This window comes from Schistocerca serialis, chromosome 10 (assembly GCF_023864345.2).
Source record: "Schistocerca serialis cubense isolate TAMUIC-IGC-003099 chromosome 10, iqSchSeri2.2, whole genome shotgun sequence".
Classification (NCBI taxonomy): Eukaryota; Metazoa; Arthropoda; class Insecta; order Orthoptera; family Acrididae; genus Schistocerca; species Schistocerca serialis.
Genome location: NC_064647.1, coordinates 44367452 through 44387769, shown reverse-complemented (window position 1 = coordinate 44387769; position 20318 = coordinate 44367452).

Genomic DNA, 20318 nt, shown 5'->3' with positions numbered 1-20318 from the left:
GTTTTGTGACGGCTCCCAAAGCCAAGGTCCTCGGCGGTACTTTTGGGGTAGCCACCAAAAGCGTGGGTAGTGACCAGGATGTCTGTTGGCCGAAAAATAATTAATGACAAGACTTGCGCCAGCTAGAATGAAGAGATAACTTATCTTTATTTCTGACGAAACGTGCACCAGCAATACAAGTCCAAGTAATATCCAAGAGTAATCCGTGTACTGAGCGTAGTCGAATACAATAGCAAATATCACACTGCAAAGGCTCCACTATAAACTCCACGAAAGGCTAGCAATAAAAATCGACAATAGACTGACCGCCTCGGAGCCAGCGCTCCTCTATATACAAAAGGTAGAGGGCGCTGCGGACCCGAGCTCAGCCATGGCGCGACCTCTTCCGTCGACGGTAACGCCCTGAGACGCCGACGGCCACGACAGGAACTGTGGCCTGTGATGTCACGGTCAGGGCGCGCGTGCGCGAGTTGGTTGGATGGTTGGTTGGGTCCGTGGGTACAACATAGGGAATGCTTCCTATACATTCCCCATACCACAAGGCTCCCTCCTGCACTCTTCCGTCGCTTGTTGCAACGTGTTCACTTTCAGATCAACGCCAACGCCAACGGTCAATGGAGCACAGAACATGATTCATCTTAAAAGGCCGCCACTCGCCACACAGTGGATGTCCAGCTGCGGTACGGGTGTGGAAATTCCAGTCTTCATTGGTGATGAACAGTATTAACCATGGCTGCATCAACCATGCATCTGCTGGTTAACCCTATAGGCAGCAACGTTAGCTGAAAGCTGCCTGAGGAGACACTGTTGTTGGGCCCTCAGTTCACGTGGCCAGTCAGTTGCTCACCTGTTGCACGTCTGCTCGCCCGTGCTCATCCCCGCAGTCATCGTTCACCCCTGCTATCTATGGCCCATGGTGCACCATAATGGCCGGCCGGAGTGGCCGTGCGGTTCTGGGCGCTACAGTCTGGAACCGAGCGATCGCTATGGTCGCTGGTTCGATTCCTGCCTCGGGCATGGATGTGTGTGATGTCCTTAGGTTAGTTAGGTTTAATTAGTTCTAAGTTCTAGGCGACTGATGAGCTCAGAAGTTAAGTCGCATAGTGCTCAGAGGCATTTTGCACCATAATGGGCTGGCCGATGTGGCCCTGCGGTTCTAGGCTCTTCAGTCTGGATCCGCGTGACCGCTAAGGTCGCAGATTCGAATCCTGCCTCAGGCATGGATGTGTGTGATGTCCTTAGGTTAGTTAGGTTTAAGTAGTTCTAAGTTCTAGGGGACTGATTACCATAGATGTTAAGTCCCATAGTGCTCAGAGCCATTTGAACCAATTTTTGCACCATAATTGTCTCGGCGTTGGTTTTGGATAGCGCCATTTTTCCATGCACGGTTTTCCTTTACCACGCTGGCTCGCAAACAGTTCAAAGCTGTTTCGGAAATGCTTCCACTTTTGGCTGTTAACGATCATCCCCTTTTGGACGTAAGATAAATCGCTTCATTTCATTACGATAATGACTGCAGTGTTTCCCACGTCCCGTCGACATACTTTATATGCCCTCCGCTGCTAGTGCTGCAACCTGCCGTCTCTGAGGGGTTATTGCACGTTGACGTCGAACATAGGCGGTGTATGAATGCTAAGGAAGAAAATTTAGGATTATTGCCATTCAGGAGTGAAACAAAGGGAGACGATATAGAAATGCTGTAATTGAATGTCTCAAAAAACTTGATTTCCAACGGATGGCGCGGAAAGTGTTCCGTGGTAACGATAAGCGACGGTGCGAAGAGGAAGAATGCAAGACCGGAGAAGGCGGTGAGACGACGTCAGACAATAGCCCGACGACAAGTACCGCATCACGACAGGAGCGCCCTCTAGCCGAAGGGAATATAAGCGCCGCTCCTGCCAGCCTCAGTCCCCCACCTTCTCCTTTTCCTTGAACACATCCGTACACTATATATTGTCCTCTGGCTTGATCCCCCTCACCCCCTGGTGTCTCCCTTCCTCTCCACCCCCAACCAGTTGCCACGAATTTACCGTTGTGTCCCACCCTCTCTCCATCTCCACACCCACCATCTCCTTTCCCAACGCAACTCCCACCATCTATCCCTCCCGGATGATGAGCTTCACCCTGACATCTACCCTTCTTACCAACACTAACCCCATCTTCCTGCCTCCTCCTCAGGGCTCTCCCTCTCCTCCTGAGCGGCTTCCCCCTCCTACTCCCGCTCCCTCTCTTGTGCCACCTTTCAGTGTCTCCGCACTTCCTCCTGCCTTGTCTTCCCTCTTCCTCTCCTGCCCCACGTGTCTCGCGCCTCTTAGTGTACTCGCTGACGCCCCTACTCTCTTCATCCCGCCGCTTCCCCTGCTGCCCCTTGCTCTCCCCACAATTTCCATCCTCTCTGACCTTTCCCTCGGCAGGTCCCACCTGGCAGTTTTATTCTTCATCGTGTGTGCTCCAAGTGGGTTTTAAGTGTGTTGATCTGGAGTGTTTTTAATACTGTGGCTGACTTTTAACCTGTGCATGTCCATTCAGCGTCTTCTCTGTGTTTTAAGAATCGCCAACTGTGTTTTTTAACTTTCTGGTGAATTTTTTAACTGTCCCCCATGAACGTCTCCATGTCAGTGTATTTTTACCTTCATTTTCTCCCCTTACTCTGTTTTATGTTCCCCTTTTTTATCGCCTTTTGTATGTATCATTTTATTCTTGTTTTAGTTGTCATGTCACTCGGCTGAAGAGAGGCGGATTGTGCCACTGACAGTATAAGGAAAAAAAAAACAGCCTCAGCCGAACAGTATTAGCACAGTACTAGCCTAGTGGAGAGCACTACGGCAGCAGTGATGTGTGATCCAATCAATTGCTTACATGGACCTTGCATGCAGCAAATGTCTCCCATCGCTTGCGACACCATTATAAATCCAAAGTACTGTCAATCTGCTTTATTGAAATAAAAACTATTAATGTGATTTGCTTGAATTGTTCTATAGGTATCTGCATCCGCAATATCTTTTAGGCGCCATATAAGCGACGAATGGGCAAGAGGCCACAGAAAGTATCACTGGCGTAAGAAACGGGTTTGGTGACATTTTCAAAGAAACAGTTAGTCACGAGATACTCACTTAACACCGCCTCTTTCATCAAAAAACTTTTCATGAGCAACCATTTTCAGAAGAAATTTGCAAAGTCATGGCATTTGTGATTATGATTGTTAGCTCTGTTATGGCCAAAGCTGTCAGTCATCTCCAATTTAAGGAATTTTCAATTGAAATAGAGAGTATAGTACGCACATCTTCTCCTGCATAAGTGGGTAGATTGGTTGTCAAAAGAAACGTTTTGAAACTTTTTGCTTCCTTATTAACATAAATTAAAGCATTTCTCCTTGAGAAGGCTGTTGACTATCCACAGCTAACGAATAATCAGTGGGTCTCAAAATTTTATTTCATATTTGACGTTACGTCTCATCTACTCATAACTCAGCTTAATCGTAAACTACAGCGGAAACGAAACAGTTTTTACAATCTTAGGAGATATAATTTTATTGGAAAACAAGTTACCTTCTTCCACCTGATATTTTGAAAGACAAACTTTGATTCACTTTCCAAGCCTGCTGAAACATCCTCATGAAAATAATTCTGCTATTGACACTTGCCATTTCAAAACAACGTTTTTAAATGTGAGTGAAAAATTTCTTAACAGGTTTCAGGAACATAGAAACAGCAAAGCGACATCAGCCAACGTAATAAATTGATTTCCCTTTCAAATTATCTGCAATGGAAAGTTTGAAATGGAATTGCTGGAATTTTTTAAAAAAACTACGAGGTAATCAGGAGTTCAAAATCTGAACGTCTTTATCTGATATAGAAATACAGGAGAAAATCATATGTGAACTTAGTTCACAGCGCAAGTGATCTACTTTGAAAGATGTGGACAAGGAAGATATGTTGATTTTTAACACATGGAATATTATTTATGACTTCATTTGAAAAAGCAAGTGTTTGCTCTGCTTTCCTTATCCGGGCCTAATGTTCATGTGGATAGTCATTTTCAAGCATTAACCTTGTCAGGAGTAGACTGAAAAGTCGTCTTATTGATGTGACCCTGGATGCAAAACATTTTATCCTGAGAGCAGGTTGGTTTTATTCAGAATTCCAATCTACTATATTATTCGCCACTCTTTTCGTAGAGAACTCAAAACAAAAAAATCTCCTTCCAATGCGACGGCCTTAAGCCACCTTACTGCAAAGCCCTGGATGTCTGCACGGCGCCACTCTGCTGGTAGACGTCGGAGCCAACGCCTTACTGCATCAGTGACCTCCCCACCATCCACGTGCTGCTTCCCGTGGAGTGCATCCTTCATTGGACCAAACAGATGGAAGTGAGAAGCTGCCAGATCCGGGCTGCAGAGTGAAAGAGGAAGAGCAGCCCAGTGTTTTGTAAGCTCCTCTCGGGTGCGCAGACTGGTCTGAGACCTTGCGTTGTCATGCAGAAAGTGAAGTTCCTTATCATTTTTGTGACGACGGACACGTTGAAGTTACTTCAATTTCCTGAGGGGTAGCACAATAAATTTCCGAGTTCATCGCTGCACCATGAGAGAGGGTATCAGAATAACCTCTTCAGAGTCCCAGAAGACCGAGCCCACGACTTTACCGGCTGAGGGGGTGGCTTTGAACTTTTCCATTGGAGCACAAGGGGTGTGGCGTCGCTCCATGGATTGCCGTTTTGTTTCTGGTTCGAAGTGATGAACCCATGTTTCATCGCCTGTGACGCTATTAGACAAAAAGTTGTGACCATCAGTCTCGTAAAGCGCAAGCAATTCGTCACAGGTTACGCTTTATGGTCTTCAGTCAGCGGACACACACCTTTGAGTACCCTGACTGACGAACGAGTGTGTCAGCACTGCCAACAAAGAAGTCCAGTCGAGCAATGAAGTTTTTATTGTGATCTATCGATCACCTCAAATGAGAGTGTCCGCACATTCCAACATTGCAGCAGTGACAGCAGTGTGCGGCCGACCGGCGCACGGGAAATCATACTGGTTTGCTTGAGCTTGTAGCGACGATGACAGGTGCCTCGCCCAACGTCTCACCGTGCTTTTGTTGACTGACATTTCTTCATAGACATTCTGTAAGCGCCAGCGAATACCGGTGACGCTCTGGTTTTCCACCAAATTGAACTCAGTGACAGTTCTGTGCTTGGACCACACCTCCGTTACAGGTGCCGTCTGCAAGACTGTGTAAGATCTGCCACTAATTTGAACTTCGTGAAACAATAGGTGTCGTTTCAACTGGTACCTGCAATTTAACTAAGCTGTAAAACCTTAAGTATAGTTTCTTAAGTTAATTTTAGGGAGCGATGTGGAATGATCGAAGAAATTGTGCCGCATACTGGGAAAACTTATAAAGAGATAACTTGACATATAGTGAGGATGAACGAAAAGAGATAGACGAAACAACTACTTGTTGTGATCTTGAGTCCTGGTTTGATGCAGCTCTCCATGCTACCCTATCCAGTGCAAGCTTCTTCATCTCCCAGTAACTATTGCAACCTACAACCTTCTGAATCTGCTTAGTGTATTCATCTCTTGGTCTCCCTCTACGACTTTTTACCTTTCACGCTGCCCTCCAATGCTAAATTGGACATCCCTTGATGCCTTAGAATATGTCCTACTAACCGGTAACTTCTTTTTGTCAAGTTGTGCCACAAACTCCTCTTCTCTCCAGTTCTATTCAATAACTCCTCATTAGTTATGTGATGTACCCACCTAATCTTCAGCATTTTTCTGTAGCACCACATTTCGAAAGCTTCAATTCTCTTCATCTCCAAACTATTTATCGTCCATGTTTCACTTCCATACGTGGCTACACTCCACACAAATACTTTCAGAAACGACTTCCTGACACTTAAATATATACTCGATGTTAACAAATTTCTCTTCTTCAGAAACGCTTTCCTTGCCATTGCCAGTCTACATTTTATATCTTCTCTACTTCGACCATCATCAGTTATTTTGCTCCCCAAATAGCAAAACTCCTTTACTACTTTAAGTGTCTCATTTCTTAATCTAATTCCCTCAGCATCACCCGATTTAATTCGACTACATTCCATCATCCTCGTTTTGCTTTTGTTGATGTTCATCTTACATCCTCCTTTCAAGACACTGTCCATTCCGTTCAACTGCTCTTCCAAGTCCTTTGCTGTCTCTGACAGAATTACAATGTCATCTGCGAACCTCAAAGTTTTTATTTCTCCTCCATGGATTTTAATACCTAATCCGAATTTTTCTTTTGTTTACTTTACTGCTTGCTCAATATACAAACTGAATAGCATCGGGGAGAGGCTAGAACCCTGTCTCACTCCCTTCCCAACCACTGCTTCCCTTCCATGCCCCTCGACTCATAACTGCCATCTGGTTGCTGTACAAATTGTAAATAGCTTTCCGCTGCCTGTATTTTACCCCTGCCACATTCAGAATTTGGAAGAGAGTATTCCAGTCAACATTGTCAACAGCTTTCTCTAAGTCTACGAATGCTAGAAACGTAGGTTTGCCTTTCCTTAATTTTTCTTCTAAGATAAGTCGTAAGGTCAGTATTGCCCCACGTTTTCCAATATTTCTACGGAATCCAAACTGATCTTCCCCGAGGTCAGCTTCTACCAGTTTTTCCATTCATCTGTAAAGAATTCGTGTTAGTATTTTGCAGCTGTGACTTATTAAACTCATAGTTCGGTAATTTTCACAGCTGTCAACACCTACTTTCCTTGGGATTGGAATTATTATATTCTTCTTGAAGTCTGATGGAATTTCGCCTGTCTCATACATCTTGCTCACCAGATGGTAGAGTTTTGCCAGAACTGGCTCTCCCAAGGCCGTCAGTAGTTCTAATGGAATGTTGTCCACTCCCGGGGCCTTGTTTCGACTCAGGTCTTTCAGTGCTCTGTCAAACTCTTCACGCAACTACTTACTTGATTTATTTGTTCTTCACAGTTACTGCCTGTTATCTGGTAAACTGCCATAGACTACACACCTCACATATTTGTTACTGTAACTAATAAAAATTAGGGAAAATATATTGTACAAGGCGAGTGTGGACTGGCTAATGAGTTTGCCGACGACTAATCGTGAGTGTTAGAGATGCTCGGAAAACTACGACGTTAATTTTCTCGAGAGGTTTTGAAACCTCTATCGATCTGCTACGGATGATTGATATTCCAGTTCCAAACTTCACCTATCGTAAATATAAAACATTACAAAATTCGACTGTCCTGAGGCCTTCTTGTTAGATCACTTTTCTGTGACTCCACCGCCAACACACCAGTTCTCACGAGTGCCGCGTTCCCGGATCTCGAAGATCAGTGGTCGCTCGAGCGTCCTTTGCCGATTTAATGAAACAAATTTTTCCAAAAAATCATTAATAAAAGAATCTTTCACCACGTATCACCCTTCACCTGTCGCTCAGAAATCATTAGAAATTAATATCTTCATATCTTTATATTTTGAAATTAATGTTTTAACGGGAGCACAAAAAATGCCCTGTATAACCAGACACTCACAACTACTGGCAATGTGCCACCACTTCTGTTGCCCAAAGCAGTTCGCTAGCCATTTCTCAAGTAAGAAGGTATTCCGAGTCCGAAAATTCCGCCTGTTTCAAGGAAAAAGCGTAGCTCTGGTCCTACTTTTTGGGGCGTGTTTCGGTATCATATAAAGATCTATTCGGAATCCACTGTGCGATAAGCAACTTCGGAAGATTTGTTGCAGAGCGCAGTGCTTTGCCAATCAACCGAGAACAAAAGCATTTGAATGGGTTCAAAGTCGTTCAAATGACTCTAATCACTATGGGAGTTAACATCTGAGGTCATCAATCCCCTAGACCTAGAACTACGTAAACCTAACTAACCTAAGGACAACACACACATCCATGCCCGTGGCAGGATTCGAACCTGCGTCCGTACCAGCCGCGTGGTTCGAAACTGAAGCGCCTAGAATTGCTCGGCCACAGCGGCTGACTATTTGAATGGATTTAATAGTTTTAGAGAAATGACGTGATAATTTTGTAGCTGTTTCGTAGCCGCAAAACTTTCATCCATTAAAAAAATGAACTTAACTCCCGCCATAATTAAAACGGAAAATAGACTATTGATAACACTAAAGACTGCGATGTTTCTGTCTGGCTCTTGTCGGATGTATGAGCGTCGTCCAGCAAGTAAGTTTGCCTATTTTACTTCTCTGCGAAGTAAATTGTGCCAATGACATATGAGGGCTGGCGAATTCGTCTGATTTGTGTAGGCACTGGCTCACACCGCTTTACTACGCATAAGGCAGTATCTTGTCAGTATGCTGCCAGCTAGAATGATGTTACCACTACAAACTATGTGCGCTTGTGAGCCGCTCTTTATCATTCGTTTCTTCGCAGAAAAACAATTATGTACTGCCGACACTCATCGGCAGTTAAACACTCGTCTATTGGGAAGGCGGTATGAGCATTGAAGTGGTTCGACGTTGGGGTGTGCACTTTGTGGAAGGACGCGAGGCTGTGCAAAATCAACAGCGAGCAGGGAGGTCCACTGCAATGACATGCTGTTATTGAAATGAACAGTATATTGGAGGAGAGTTCGTAGCATAACGTCGGACAACGCCTTAATGCGGCTGCTACCTGGGGCTGGAAATGGACGCTCATCCATCTCAAAGATCCTGGCAGACCATCGTCGCTGCCGCAAAATCTGTGCAAGGTGGGTGCTATGTCTGCTGACTGACGTCCACAAGCAGCACCAGATGGGCTCAACCAGAATGTTTCTGGAAATACATCAGAGAGAGGGAGATCTGATATTCAGATGGCTTGTCACAGGGAATGACAGCTGGATCATTTGACTTCTGACATGAAACACCAGAGCAAGGTGTAGAAGAAACCTGGCGAAAGTGCCCCAATAAAGACAAAGGTCTCACGTTCGGCAGGGAAAGTAAACACAGCCGTCTTTTGGACCTGTCAACGGGTTTTGCTTGTTTACTACCTGCCTCGCCACACCACAACGAATGCAGGGAGGTACCGTAATGTCTTGAGGAATCTGCGACCTTTTTGGTCTCTTGAAGGTCTCTTCCTTCATTGCCTCTCAAAGCTCTCTTCCTTCATGACAATGCTAGGCCTTATACCCCTCGAATGACCTAGGTAGAGCTTGGAAGATCCAACGAGAAGTGTTCCTGCATCCTCCATATTCACCAGACCTTGCACCACGAGATTATCATGCGCACCCCCCAACTCAGAGGTCACCTTGGAAGTAAACACTTCAACACGGATGATGTGGCCACACCAACAGCAAACAGCTCGTTACCAGCGCAGGATCTGTCCTGGTACAACACTGGTTTGAAAACAACTTGTCTCACGTTACAAAAATACTTAGAAAAACGTGACGACTATATGAAAAAGAAACAGAAGCCCTGCACAATGTCAAGAAAAGTATTTGAACGAGATAAATTGTGCCTAATGTTTCTTTAAATAATGCAATTTTCTTCAAATGGCTGTGAGCACTATGGGACAACATATGAGGTCATCAGTCCCCTAGACTTACAACTACCTAACCTAACTAACGTAAGGACACCACACACATCCATTTCAGAGGCAGGATTCGAACCTGCGATCGTAGCAGCAGCGCGGTTCCGGACTGAAGCGCCTAGAGCCTCTCAGCCACAGCGGCCGGCAGAAATTTACTTATTCGACCGTCCTCATAGTTCTTCTTACTTTTAATATTCTTGATCTTTTCATGTTCTTGACCGTGGTTATCTCGTAAGGCTCGTTCTCCAATTACATTTCCACTGCTGTTAAAGGAATTTGCACCACAATTTTAACTTATATAAAATAACATAACATGACGTTTTTACATCAATAATCGATATACTGACACTACACATACGCTGACGCGACAAACGTCATGCGGTGCTTTCTGATATCGCGTCGGACCACGTTTTGTCCGGCGTAGTGCAGCACCTCGACGTGGCAAGGACCCAACATCTCGTTGGAAGTGCCCTGGAGAAACGTTGAGAAATGCTACCTCTGTAGTCGTCCATAACTACTAAGTGTTGCCAGTGTAGGGTTTTGTGCGCGAACCTCTCGATTACATCTCGTAAATTTTCAATGGGATTCACGCTTGGCGATCCAGGCCCCAAATCATTTTCTCGAATTGTCCAGAATCTTCTTCAAACCACTCGCGGACAGCTCTGGCCGGTAACATGATATCGTTGTTTGGGAACGTGAAGTCCATGAATGGCTGCAGATGGTCTCCAAATAGCCGAATACAAACATTTCCAGTCGATGATCGGTTCAGTGGGATTAGAGGATCAGCTCATTCCATTTAAACACAGCCCACGTCAGTATGGAGCCACTGCCATGTTGCACAGTGCCTTTCTGCCAGGCTGGGTCCATGGTTTCGCGGGGTCTGCGCCACACCTGAACCATTCCATCAGCTCTTATCAACTGAAATTGGGACTCATCTGACCAGACCACGGTTTCACGTAGGGTCCAACCGCTATGGTGACGAGCCCAGGTGCTGTAGGTGATGTCGTGCTGTCAGCAAACGCACTCGCGTCGTTCATCTGCTGCCATGGCCCATTAACACCAAATTTGAAACTTCCTGGCAGATTAAAACTGTGTGCCGGATCGAGACTCGAACTCGGGACCTTTACCTTTCGCGGGCAAATGCTCTACCAACTGAGCTACCCAAGCACGACTCAGGTCCTGTCCTCACAGCTTTGCTTCTGCCAGTACCTCGTCTCCTACCGCCCAAACTTTACAGAAGCTCTCCTGCGAATCTTGCAGAACTAGCACTCCTGAAAAAAAGGATATTGCGGTGACATGGCTTAGCCACAGCCTGGGGGATGTTTCCAGAATGAGATTTTCACTCTGCTGCGGAGTGTGCGCTGATATGGAACTTCCTGCCAGATTAAAACTGTGTGCCGGACCGAGACTCGAACTCGGGACCTTTGCCTTTCGTGGGCAAATGCTCTACCAGCAGAAGTAAAGCTGTGAGGACGGGGCGTGAGTCGTGCTTGGGTAGCTCAGTTTGTAGAAAGGCAAAGATCCCGAGTTCGAGTATCGGTCCAGCACCCAGTTTTAATCTGCCAGGAAGTTTCATATCAGTACACACTCCGCTGCAGAGTGAAAATCTCATTCTGGAACGCCAAATTTCTTCGCACTGCACTTAATGGATACGTTTGTCGTACGTTCCATACTCAATCATACGGATATTTCACGCAGTGTTTCTTGTCTGTAAGCACTGAAAAATCTCCGCAAATACCGCTGCTCTCGGTCGTTAACTGAAATCCGTCGGCGTTGTCCATGCGTGGAATTCGACATTCTCGGCACACTCTTGACTCTGTGGATCTCGGAATATTTAATTCCCCAACGATTTCCGAAATGGAACGTCCCGTGGGTCCAGCTATCCCATTCCGCGTTCATAGTCAGTTACTTCTCGTCGTGCGACCATAATCACACCAGAAACCTTTTCATATGCATCACCTGACTACAAGTGAAAGCTGCGCCAATGCACTGCCCTTCTACACCTTCTGAACGCGATACTACCACCACCTGTATATTTGCACGCCGCTGTTACATGATTTTTGTCACACGGTTTCATTGAAAGTATCCGGACGTGTATTAGTAGACATTACAGTGGGGTATGTCCACCCTTCGCCTTTATGGCGGCTTGAACTCTGCTTGAAACACTTTCAGTGATGTGTGTGAATGATTATGGCGAAACTGGCAGCGCATTCGCCCTCTAGATTCGGAACCAGGCAAGTTAGTGAAGTTGGGCGCTGCGATCTGGTGCGAAGCTGACGTTCTAACTCATAACAAAGATGTTCCACTGTTACAAATCTGAACTCTGCGCAGGCCAACCGACTTCAGGAATTTTATTCTCACCAACTGTCGCTTGAGAGATGCTACTTTATCACTGCATTGTCATGTAGGTACAATCATCGTCTCCAAACTGTTCCTGTACGAGACCTGAGTTTCTCCTGGCGTATACAACTTTCAAATAACTTCCGGGAATTCAGCCAGGTAACACTTTCAGCGACCGCCGATATTTCGGCGGGAGAACACCCCGCCATTTTCAAGGCAAACTGCAACGGACAGGCGGCGTACATGCAAATTTAAAACCTCGGTTCTCGGCCTGAAGCAGGAAAGATAACACACATACTGAACACTAGTGCCACCAAAGATGACCAAAGTCAGAGCCATCGATAGTGAGACTATGAATTCGCAGGTTAGGTAGCATTGACTCTGTCCCACTGTTTTTTGACAAGGGAGAGAGCCGGATTCCAAACAGAGTTTAAACAGAAACCTCCATCCCTGTTAACGAGGTTGCTCGCTAATTTAATCTCAACTGCCTCCCTAATAACACTGTCCCAATAGCTGGACGTGTTTGCCAGTATCTCGGTGTTATTATATAATATGGCGTGACCAGTATCCAAGCAATGTTCGGCAATAGCACATCTACTTGGCTGCTGTAATCGTGTGTGCCCTTTATGCTCAGTACATCGGTCCTCCACGGTCCTGACCAATTTATGCCATGCCGCAGCTACAAGGAATACCATATACACCCGCCTTACGCAGTCCAAGATCACCCTTAACGGAACTCAAAAGTGCTCTAATTTTAGATGGAGGTCGGAAAACACATTTCACATCGTATTTCGGTAAAATACGACCGATCTTGTTGGCCGTGTTTCCTACGTAAGGCAAAAAGGCAGTAGACTTAGGTGTTGACTCAGAATTATCATCAATCACCCGATGTACAGTCGGTCGATGGTACAACGCACGTTCAATCTGTCTATCACAATAACCATTTTGACGAAATGTAACTTCAAGATTGGACAGCTCAGCTGGCAAAGTCTCAGCGTCAGAAACGACATGTGCCCTGTGTACCAAGGTACGAAGTACCCCTTCACGCTGAGCCGGATGGTGACAACTATTAGCTTGTAAGTACAGGTCGGTGTGAGTACGTTTCCTGTAGACTGCATATCCCAATGATCCATCATCCTTCCTCCTAACCAACACGTCAAGAAAGGGAAGGCAACCATCCTCTTCGACCTCCATCGTAAAACGCATGTTCGGGTGGATCGAGTTCAGATGTTCTAGAAAGGCACTCAAATTCTCCCTACCGTGAGGCCAAACAAAGAAGGTATCGTCAACGTATCTAAAGAAACAGGCTGGTTTCAATGGCGCCGACTCCAATGCACGTTCCTCGAAGTCTTCCATAAACAAATTTGCGATCACGGGAGACAACAGACTACCCATCGCAACTCCATCTGTCTGCTCGTAATACTGGTCATTAAATAAAAAGTAAGTGGATGTCAACACATGCCGAAAGAGCTTAGTTAATTCAGCACCAAACCTGGCCTCAATTAACCGCAACGAATCAGACAGAGGAACACGAGTGAAGAGAGAGACCACATCGAAACTCACTATAATACTAGTCATTCAACCGCAGTCCCTCCAAACGACGTAAAAAATTAGCTTAGTTCCTGATATGATGTTCACACCGACCTACTTTTGGACTCAACAGAGAAGCAAGATGCTTGGCTACACGAATCCGGCTCCCTCCCTTCTCAAAAAACAGAGGGACAGAGTCAATGCTATCTCACCCGCGAATTCGTAGTCTCACTATCGATAGCTCTGACTTTGGTCATCTTTGGTGGCACTAGTGTTCAGTGTGTGTGTTATCTTTCATGCTTCAGTCCGAGAATCAAGGTTTTAAATTTGCATGTGCGCCGCCAGTCCGTTGCAGTGTGCCTTGAAAATGGCGGGGTGTTCTCCCACCGAAATATCGGCGGTCACTGAATGTGTTACCTGGCTGAATTCCCGGAAGTTATTTGAATGTTCCTGTACGTTCTACACAATGCTGTCAAATGTTTCCATATCGTTATGCATTTAATGTTTTTTTAAGCACAGTAAAGGAACCACGGCGTAACCATGAGAAGCACTCCCGTACAGTGGCATTATGTACTCCGCACTTTTCTGTTGGAACTGCACATGATGGCAGGTAACATTTTCCAGCTAATCGCCAAACCCAAGTCCTGCTACAGGATATAGCGTCATTCTTCACTCCAAGATTTCGTTTCCAGTGGCGTCGCTGCTTAGACCTCCTTCTGCATGGCTTAGAGTTGCCAATAGAAATGTATGCCTTATCATTGTACCCCACTCTTTGCATTCCCTACGCACGATAGCCGTGCTACCTGGACTGCTGGTACTTCTTTGAAACTCACGAGCGATTTATTCTGCTAATTTTCAACAACCAACCTGCGCGAGCCTTGACGGCTGCTATCCGCCAGTACACGAGATATACCTGGCGCTGTTTTAGCTGTCGTCGTTCCTTCGTGTTTCCACTTCACAACCACATCATAACAGTCGACCTGGGCAGCTTTAGAAGGGCTCTCCCTGATGGGTTCTTCTCTCAGGTGACATCCAGTGACTAGTTCACGTTCCAAGTCACTGAGCTCTCCTGGCGAAGTACATGCCCAAAGAACGAACACACACGTAACGTGAGTGAGCACTTCCTTTCGTGCTCACCCAACGTTACTTATATGTTTGTATTCAGAGTGCGTACTTCGTTGAGGTATACAGACCAAGCACAACAGTGGCTGTTACTGGGAAGCTGCCGATACGTAGCTGCCGATACGATGCGCCAATCCATTCTTGTTTATTTTGTCACCTGTACGTGGAAGCACATTTTAGGACGACGCGGTTTGCAATGGAAATGGAAAAAATTGCAACTCCAAGAACGAGTTATATGACATAAGCGAAAGTTGGTTGGTGTGTTTTCACATTCGAAACATGATGTCTGTTCAAAATTTAGCGCCATTTGCCTAACAGTGTAACAGTGGCACTAGTACCGCCTCTATGAGAATGGAAACCAGGTTCGCCTTAAGTTCACGCTGCAACGGTCGCGAGCACTTACGTTTCAGGTTGGGCGTGGTAAGATGTTAGTCAAGAATGACTTTAAGGCGACAATGACGCCGTTATCAACGCCTCATTGATTTTGAACGAGGGTTGACCAGAAAGTAAGCTCCGATCGGTCGCAAAATGGAAACCACAGTGAAAATCAGAAACATTTTATTTTCAAGAGTTAGCTACCCTTTCCAGATACTTCTCTACATAGTCGGAGCGTTATACCAAATTTCCAACACCATCATCATGGAAGGCAGCCGCCTGTCCTTTCCGATAATTCTCTACACTTGTCTATAGCACGTAGCCTGCGCCCAAGTGTTGTCTTCGTATCCAGCGTTTCATGTGAACAGAGATGATACTCAGGACGAGCCAATTAGGGCTGTGTTGCGGGTGATCGAACACTTCCCATAGAAAAGGCTGCAGGAGCGTCTTCACTGCCCCTGCAGAGTGCGGCTGAGAATTGCCACGAAGAAGGAAGTGCGTGGCAGTTGTGTTAGGTGGGCTGCATTCATTAAGGCGAAGCCTCTCAGTACTTGGCGGGAGACATCGTTGTTCTGGGCACTTTTACACGCTCACAGCGCGCTCACAACTGAAAAGAGCAACTTGATGCGATAAACGGTCATACTAGTAACACTACCCAACACATCTGTGCAAAGCTTCATCGGGGTTTCACTGAGGTGTCCATTTCGCGACTGATCAGAACTTACTTTCTGGACAACCCTCGTAATATGGATATGAGAAGCTGCATGTTCCTTCCACTATATTGCAGAAAGACGGCAGGAATGTAGCCACTGTACATGTTTGCTGGCAGCGATGGTCATAAGAATGTACGGTCGCAAGAAGACTGGACTCTGGATGGCCATGTGCCGCTACCGAGAGGGAAGACCATTGCGTTTGGATGCATCGTACTGCACCTGAGGCAGCAATATGAGCAGCAGTTGGCACCACAGTGACACAAAGAATTGTTAGAAATCGGTTACTTCAAGGACTCCTTCGCTGCCTTTTGACGTGCTTTCCTCTGATCCCAATCCACCGCCATTTGCGATATCAGTGATGTCAAGCGAGAGGTCATTGATGGGAAGGATGAAGGTCTGTTGTGTTTTCTGATGAAAACTGGTTCTGCTTCTGTGTCAATGATGGACGTGTGATAGTTGCAGGGAGCCCATTTGAGGGCCTGCAGACAACCTGTCTGCATGCTAGACACACTGGACCTGTACCAGGAGTTGTGGTTTGGGCCGCGATTTCGTATGACAGCAGGAGCACTCTCGCATCCTGATTGCAAGTTTGTCGGTCAATCTGGCGATTCGACCTGCTGTGCTGCCATTCATAAACAGAATTTCTGGGTGTGTTTCCCAGCAGGACAACGCTCACTCACACATCACTGTTGCAACCCAACAAGCTCTACAGAGTGGTGAAAAGTTACCTTGGACAGTTCGATAGTCAGATCTGCCTCCTATCGAGCACATATGGGGCATCATTAGACGGCATCTCCAGCGTCATCCACAACCATCGTTAACTGCCCGTGTATTGACCCACCAAGCGCAACAGGCATAGAACTCCATCCCACAAACTGACATCCATACCTGTACAACATATTGCATACGTGTTTGCATGCTTGCATTCAACAGTCTGGCAGATACGCATTTGTCATTTGCAGTGTGATTTTGCAAGGTTAATCACTTAAATATGTTTTCTAATTTATTCCATAAGTTTCAGTGCTCCACATCAATTACATTTTGGTGTTGCAATTTTTTTCCGGCCGTGTGTCTTTCTCTCGATCCATAGCCATATTTGCAATTTAAGAATGGTCAGTTTCCTGAACGATTACACAGTAGTAAAGCCGCTTTGTAAAAAGGGAGAGAGTGCTATTGTAGACAATTTTAGACCTATTTCTAAGCCATCAATGTTTGCTAAAGTTATTCAATGGGCTGTGTATTTAAGGATAATTGACCATTTCATATCACATAATTTGCTATTAAATGTGCAGTTCGGCTTTAGAAGTATTTAACAAGTGAAAATGCTATATTATCTTTTTTCTGTCAGGTACTGGATGGAAAACAAAAAGTTTCGAACGTTAGGCACGTTTTTTGATTTAAATAAAGCGTTTGATTGTGTTGATCACTAAATATTGCACCAGAAGTTAGACCATTACGGGATACGGCGAGTAGCTCACAGTTGACTCACCTCGTACTTTAACAACAGACAACAAAAGGTCGTTATTCACACTGTTGAGAATGGCTGTGATGTGGGCTCTGAGTAGGCTATGGTCGGGGACTGATGTCCCATAGTGCTTAGAGCCATTCTGGGTTACGGTGCCCCAGGGATCAGTATTGGGGCCACTCCTGTTCCTTACTTATACAAATGATATGCCCTCTACTATTATGGGTAATTCTAAAATATTAGCTTGGTAGTAAACGATGTTGTGTGCAACATTGGCCCGGTTTCAAATAGTGGAGTTCATGACATGAGTTCATGGCTTGTCGAAAATAAACTAACACTAAATCACAGTAGGACTCAGTTTTCACAGTTTCTAACACACAATTCAACAAAACCCGACGTTTTAACTTTACAGGATGGGCATATGATTAGTGAAACTGAACAGCTCAAATTTAAATGTGTTCAAATAGATAAGAACTGTCGTGGACAGCCCACGTTCAGGATCTTATTCAAAGATGCTGCCATTTTTGCTATTCGAACGGTATCTGATGTAAATGATCATTCGTCACGAAAATTAGTCTTCCTTTCTTCATTCGCTTCTGTCGTATGGTATTATATTTTGGGGTGACTTTTCGTATTCTAATGGACATTTTGGGTTCAGAAACGGGCAGTTTTGACAATAAGTGTTATAAGTTCGCGAATTTCTCGTCGACTTTTGTTCACTAGTCTGTGTATTTTGACACTGGCCTCTGAATATATATATTCTTTACTGTCGTTTCTTGTTACCAATATCAGCTTTTTCCCAAGAATTAGCAGTTTTGTCTCAGCTAATACTCAGCAGAAATCCAATCTGCATTTGGATCGCACTTCTTTTTGTACAGAAAGGCTTGCGGTGTACTGCTGCATCCATTTTCAATAAGCTACCACAAGAATTCAAAAATCTTAGCAGTGATCCACGCGCTTTTAAATCGAAACTGAAGAGTTTCCTCATGGGTCAATCCTTCTATTCTGTCGACGAGTTCCTCGAAAAATTAAACTGATTCTTGTTATATTGTTGATTTCGTTTACTTATACTTACGGCTTGACTTTTTTCGGGTTCATAAACATTTTATTTTTATCTGTTATGACATTTATGTTGTAATTTCATGTACTGATACGTTCCATGACCTTGGAGATTTGTTCCTCAATTTGGTCCTACGGAACTTGATGTGTAAATAAATAAATAAATAAATAAATCTGGCAATGGACAAAAGCGCGGTGAGTCGTTTGGCGAGACGTACGTCATCATCGCGTCAGCTCACGCGTGCCGGCCAACCGCACAGAGCCTTGACTCCTGCAGAGTTGGAATGCGCAGACACTCTAACTCGAGGTGATCGACGAATCACATTCAAACATTTCGCTGCACAATTGGATGTCTCTGTTGATAGTGAGAACACACTCGACCACCAGTTGGGGTACTCAAAGGTATCTGCCCACTGGGTTCCTCGCCATCCAACCTAAGACCATAAAGAGCAATGGATGACCACCTGTGCGGCATTACCTACGGAGCTGAAATTGTGAATTTTGTTCCGGCGTAAAGTGAATCGCCGGCACGCCGGTCGGGAACGTTCCAGCAGAGAGGGCCGTGGAGAAGACGTCGTCCAATTGGACGCCGAGCGACCGCTCTCTAGGACGACAAAGAGACAGCAGATGCCTCTAGGCGAAGAGAACATAAACGCCGCTGTCGGCCGGTCGCGGCCACTTGAAGACTAGCACTTCCACGACATCCACGGCGTCATCAAGATTAGGCACTTGTATAGCAGCGACTTAGGGACTGTATTACTTCTCTTGCAATACGAATTGTATATTTAATATAATCCATTATGGAGTCGACGTAGCAGTTGTCGTTATACTGGTTACCACTGTTAGCATTCAACCGCGATTCTTATACATATATTTTAACAACGCGTTTCAAGAGACAATGCTCTCATCATCAGGTTGTAAAGTCTGTCATGAAATTAAACGGACTAAAAGGACAAAATACCATCACAAATAGTTGGGAAGTCCATAGAGTAAAACTGAATTAAGAGTATATTGGACTGTGGGTCCTCGTCTTACATTGAAGTTGTTGACACAAGTCGATGGCCGTCCCATAGCTACCAAATTTGCTGTCGCACTGTGCCGGCTCGGGAGCTGTTGTGGGCTGACGTGCCTAGGTGTTGTGGCGTGGTTACAGCCGTGTGCTTGACAGTAACGCTATGCTATTGGGCGCCTGATTTCCTTATTGCATTGGTCTGCCATCGTTAGCCTCTCGCAACTCCATCAGTGACATGCTACAAGTTTAAAGTCGCATACCTACCCTAAAATAATTCTAAAAGCCCCGCTAAAAAATCTCATTTCTTTAAAATTATCTTGTGCATTTAGAATATTGCTTTGTTTCTTTTCATGGATAGCTATCTCGAATTCCTCTAGTAAATCAAGTATCCTCCCTTTCTTTTCTACATGCAATATTTCTGCGTTGTCTTCTATGCTATTAAGGGGATGGCCTGTTTCATATATATGGTTCGCAACAGCTGATTTGTCATAATTTCTTAACCTGGACGCATCTTTATGTTCTTTATACCGGATCGCGAATGATCTTCCTGTCTGCCCTGTCTGTGATGCAAAATATATAGGGCAGACAGCAAGATCATTCGCGATCCGGTATAAAGAACATAAAGATGCGTCCAGGTTAAGAAATTATGACAAATCAGCTGTTGCGAACCATATATATGAAACAGGCCATCCCCTTAATAGCATAGAAGACAACGCAGAAATATTGCATGTAGAAAAGAAAGGGAGGATACTTGATTTACTAGAGGAATTCGAGATAGCTATCCATGAAAAGAAACAAAGCAATATTCTAAATGCACAAGATAATTTTAAAGAAATGAGATTTTTAGCGGTTTTTTAGAATTATTTTAGGGTAGGTATGCGACTTTAAACTTGTAGCATGTCACTGATGGAGTTGCGAAAGGCTAACGATGGCAGACCAATGCAATAAGGAAATCAGGCGCCCAATAGCATAGCGTTACTGTCAAGCACACGGCTGTAACCACGCCACAACACCTAGGCACGTCAGCCCACAACAGCTCCCGAGCCGGCACAGTGCGACAGCAAATTTGGTAGCTATGGGACGGCCATCGACCTGTGTCAACAACTTCAATGTAAGACGAGGACCCACAGGCCAATATACTTTTAATTCTGTTTTACTCTATG